Genomic DNA, 5802 nt, shown 5'->3' on the forward strand with positions numbered 1-5802 from the left:
CAAACTGTTTGCATAGCTTTCAATATCTTGGGATGAAGTTATTTGTGAGTCATATATAATTAATATATCATCAACGTAACGTGCGTAGTACTCTATACCTGGAGCCTGTGATATATTTTCATCAATCGGTATCATGCAGATATCAGCCAGTTTTGGTCCGACGACCGATCCCATAGAGATTCCATTCTTTTGTCGGTAAAAGTCTGTGTAAATTTTAAAATAATTATTTTTAAATATAAATTCAATAAAAATTAAAATGTGCTCAGGTATATTATATCTATTTATGGTTTCTTTAATCATTTCTAGTGTTATCGATGGATACATGGATTTGATATCTAAACTCATAAGACAATGACTTTTTTTAATTTTACCTTTTAGTAGTCCATTAATTAATTCATCTGTGTTTTTTATGCTGTAGAGTGATCTATCGATTTTCTGCAAGTAGATTTTCAAGTAATATTCAAGATTATATAAAACTGTTTTTTTAAAATCCACCAATGGTCGACATATATTACCAGGTTTATGAGTCTTAATTCTTAGATTTAATTTTGGATATCGTATATTATTAAAGTCTAATATCTTTTTTACCTGGTGACTTGGGACTTCCTGTTTATATTTCTTCATTAATTTTGTAAGATTTTTCTTTATTTCCTTTAACGGATCTATTGGCAACTGTTCATATTCGTCAGACGTGACTATTTCATTTTTCTTAAATTGTAATTCTTCTTTTGTTAATATAACAAGTTGATGCGATTTATCTGCCTTTACTATGGAAAGGTTATGTTTCTTAAAAAACTTAATTAATCTTTCTGATTTTTTAATTATTTTATTTGCTTTTTTATCAGTTATATAACTATTTTTACCTCTGTACTTGCCCAAGTCTTTACTTAAGTTGGCTCGTAGCTGTGCTTTATCCTCGTTGGATCCAGATATTTTCCGTATAACATTCTCAACTTCTGCTACTATCGGATAAGGTTTAGCGTACATTGGTAAGTTCATATTAAGTCCCCAGGACAACAATCTCAGAAAATCCCGTGGTATATCTACAGAAGTAAGATTAATTACCAATTTATTCAACCAATCTTGTTTTTCTAGTTCAGTAGGATACTCAAATTTAATTTTCAATTTCTTATTTTTATTTATCAAATAAGAATCTAAATTATTGACAGTTACTCTATTTCCACTAGATCTTTTCATTTCTTTTAATTTTTTCCTTAGTAAAAATATTTTTTTACCTTTTATCTTGATTGCTGACTTTATAATCATTTTTTCTATTTTCTTGACATCACCTAGTTGAATACTAGAACGTATAGACTCAGGTAAACGGAAGGTTACCGGTGTATGTTCTTCTCGTAAGAAGCACTTGAAGTAGTTCACATCTATCGTCAATCGGTTTATTTGTCGCTGTAACTCCTCTATCCCCATTCTTCGATTCTCAAAGTGCTAAAACTATTCAAAAAATTTAAAAAACCAATGGGATCGGTAAAATTTCAATTCTAAAAACTTTAAATTAAAATCCAAGTAAAAAGCTACTCTTTAAAATCCGACTTCGAGTGAGTTAAGAAGACAAAAATAATTCATTTGGGAAATGGAATTAATAAAATTATGAAAGTATAGCATCTTTTCGTTCTTTTTTTGTCTTCTTAACTCACTCGAAGTCGGATTTTAAAGAGTAGCTTTTTACTTGGATTTTAATTTAAAGTTTTTAGAAATGAAACTTCTGACAAAGAAAACTGGAGAAGCAAGAGACAGCGAGATAAACCATCCTGGATGGAAAGCAATGAATTTTTAATGATAGCAGGAGTTGTTGCTGGGGAATACAAAGACCCAAACTCATTTTCTGAAGTATTGCAATCGAACGAGAGAGAACTATGGATGCATGCTATTCACGAAGAAATGGAATCTCTAAAACAAAACGACACATGGAGGTTAGTCGAACGTCCGAAGGATGCACAGGTTGTGAAAAATCTTTGGGTTCTGCGCAAGAAAACTAAAAGTGATGGAAGCACTCGCTTCAAAGCTCGGTTGGTTGCAAAAGGTTATGCCCAAAAACCAGGAATTGACTACGAGGAAACATTTAGTCCTGTCGCACGTTATGACACCATTCGAACCTTGTTAGCAGTAGCAGCTGCAAAGAATATGCAATTGGAACAGTTTGACGTAAAGACAGCTTTCCTCAATGGCATACTTGAAGAAAAAGTGTATTTGGAACAACCAGAGGGTTTCGATGATGGTACTGGTCGAGTATGTCTCCTGAAAAAAAGTCTGTATGGGCTGAAGCAGGCACCACGTTGCTGGAATAAACGATTTATCGGATTTATGAAGAAAGCAAGTTTTCAAAACAGTACTGCAGATCCTTGTCTTTTTTATCGAAACCAGAATAAAAGGCAACTGTATATCGTAATTTATGTAGATGATGGTCTTATTGTCGGCAGTGACAAGAAAGAGATCGCTGATTTTTTGAGAGCTCTGCAACAAGAATTTAATATGACGACAGGGTCTCTCGACAATTTTCTTGGGATGAAAATAAAACAATATGAAAATGGATCAATTACAGTAAGTCAAGAAAATTACACAAAAAGAATATTAGAAAGATTCCAAATGGCTGAATCAAATGCAGTCTCAATCCCTGTTGGCTGTGAAGAAAGTGATCTCGACGAGGCAGTGTCATCTGATACACCCTATCGCGAGGCAGTGGGCTGTCTCATGTATCTTGCAACTGCGTCTCGTCCAGATATCGCCTTTGCAGTGAATAAAGCTGCTCGAGCTACAGAGAAACCAACTATTCAAAATTGGAATCAGGTAAAGCGTATATTTCGGTACTTGAAAGGTACTATGAACTGGGGCATCATTTATAATAAAGAAGAAGAACTGAAAGTCTACAGTGATTCAGATTTCGCTGGTGACAAGAAGACAAGACGTTCAACAACTGGAATTATCGCGAAATTCTCGAATGGAGCTATATCATGGACTAGCCAATTACAAAAAGTAGTGGCAACTTCCACAACTGAAGCAGAGATTATCTCAGCAAGTGAAGGAGCAAAAGAATTAATCTGGCTACAACGTTTGTTGTCTGAATTGATTGAAATGCCAAAGCAGCCTCCAACGCTATATATTGACAACGCAATTTCTATAAAGCTAGCAAAGAATCCGGAATTTCATCAACGGTCCAAACATATCGAGGTTCGACACTTTTATGTACGTGAAAGATTTTTAAATGGTGAACTCAAATTGGAGCACATCGACGGAAAGAACCAATTGGCCGATCTGTTGACGAAGCCGCTTGAATGTGTCCGATTTGAACTGCTAAGAGAAAAGATTGGTTTACGAAGATTGTAACCACGTAATCATTAAGCAAGTCTTATTTTTTCTTTGGAGGAAGTGTTGTAATAAAAAGAAAAAATATGACAAGGCTCCCTCTGTCGCGTAGCAGCAGAGTTAACGTTTTTTTAATGTAAACAACCCGCATGCAAGTCAGCCATGTCGTTTACTCGTGAAGTCCACGTGTAAAGTTATTTAATTCAATAAAAAGTAATAATGAGAAATACATACATTTAATTATGGAAATGTTAAACCATGTGTTAAGACAGGATAGACTTAAAGTACAGTATTACAAAAAAAAAAAAAAAAAAAAAAAATGGAATCTAGGGTTGCTTTGGAGTTTATCAAGGTTAAAGCCCATATCTTTATTTATTTATTTATTAATATTAGGTGAATTATTGTAGTTTGCACTGAGAAAAGAGCTATGATATATATTATTCACAATTTATATTGTTTTTATTAATGAGATAGAGAGAGATTAAAGTTGAGCCAAAACGTTAGGAACAGCTTAGAGAGTGGGGAGTCAGTAGATTTAGTTCTTGGATTTCAAATAGAGGAAAAAGAGGAAATTCCAACTATTTAGACAACATATTTAAGTTATTTACAGGCACGTAATAACTTAGAATTATTAGAGGATGGTGAGTTCAGTGGCGTAGCGAACATAACTGGCCCTGGGGCATGACACTTTATTGGCACCCCCTCCCCCTTCCAGAAACACATATAGTTTGTCTTAGAAACCATTTGGGCGCCCCTCTGCGAGTGGCGCTCGGGGCATGATACACCCCCTTGCATCCCCCCTCGCTACGCCACTGGATAAGTTAGAGGTTGACAAATAAAATAGGCAAATGTAGGATGGCAGAAGTTCAAGCAGTATTATTAGATATTGACAGTGATAGTGATTAGTGATGACATGGAGTCTAAAAGAAAGACATGTTAGTGATGTTTTAAACCTATATAAACAAAGAACAGGTTTTTTTTTTTTTTTTAAACTCTTTCCGCCCTGTGGGCACTAAGAGGGCCTCTTTTAGTAGGCCCATTATGGGTTCGGCCAGGCCCACAATGGGGCGACCGGGTGGTGAGGGACGGGGCCCGACATATCCGAACGGACCACCCCCCGAAAAATTCCTGGGGATTTCTCGACCCGTTCGGATTCGATCCCGGGTCCCCCAGAGCGGTAGCCTGTCACCTTTACCGCTCGGCCATCCGGCCGCACAAGGACAGGTGTAGTAGGCCATCAATAAATCTTCATTCATATTCTACTTTTGATAGTGCAGAACATTTTATAAATTACCAAAATATGTAGAACCAATGTGAATGTCACAAGAAATGTAATTTCTCACGTCAAAAACACAAAACTATTTCGTTCCAAATACTATACCGAATCAAGTAAAATTGTATAGCACACTTTATGTAGTGTTAAAGTTTATAAATTATTTAAAATATAGTTTGTCTTTATCTGGATTAAATTTTTATGGCTATTTAAATGTATCAGAGGATAAGCTATGGTTTTCCTAATTATACGTCATACATATATAATAAAACAAAACAGTAAAATGCAAATTTATTTACTTATTTTACCATTACCTATGTATTGAACAGATATGTTATACCCAGAAAAACTTTCATTCACAATATGTAGCGATATAACAGTTTTAAACATCTCTATTTAAAACTTTAATAAATTAAATCGAAAATATAATTATTTTCGATTTATCCACATCCTCATCTGTAATTTCAAATTATTATCTTATTCAACTTTTTTATAAACCAAGTACTGTATACTTTTTCTTTCTTTAAACATGATATAAAATTAAAAAATGTATTTATGAATACGATTTTTTTTGACAGAACAATAGAAAAAAGTTACAAAAAATGCCTGAAAATGGTTGTTTTGCCTTTGCTTTTGGCTGATAGAGGAGTGTATGCTGTGAGCTTGTACTCCGAAAGAATAGAAAGACGATCGCTCAGTGACCGAAGAGTCGGCCTTATAGAAGACAGCCAATCCGGGAAGACAGATTAGAGGTCACTGCTGCAACCAAAGTCGGCCTTATCGGAGACGGCCACCGCGAGAAAGGGGGATAGGAATGCCTTCCGGGAGGACTTGAGGGAAGCTAGCCCCTATTCAGGCGTCATTGGCAAGGAGGAAAACCCGGAAAAACCCTGAAAATGGTAAAACTGCCTACTAACTAAATAGATAAACTAAATTCTCGCCCAAGTGCGACGCTAACGCCAGCTATCGGAAACCTGACATATTAACTCTACTTCAGAGCGTAGCGCAAGGACCAGTATATTTAGCGGCTCTGGTTCTTAACCGTCTCGGCCATCCGGCCTGCTGGTGGATATGATTAAAAAGATTCTAATATAAAGCGAAAAGAATAAAAAAAATAATGAAAAAAACTATATTTTATTTGTTACAATTTATTTTATACGTTAAGTTTTTAACTTTATTTAAAATTTACATAAAAATTAATTTTTATGTAT

This window comes from Centruroides vittatus, unplaced genomic scaffold, assembly GCF_030686945.1.
Source record: "Centruroides vittatus isolate TY-2023 unplaced genomic scaffold, ASM3068694v2 contig_874, whole genome shotgun sequence".
Lineage (NCBI taxonomy): Eukaryota > Metazoa > Arthropoda > Arachnida > Scorpiones > Buthidae > Centruroides > Centruroides vittatus.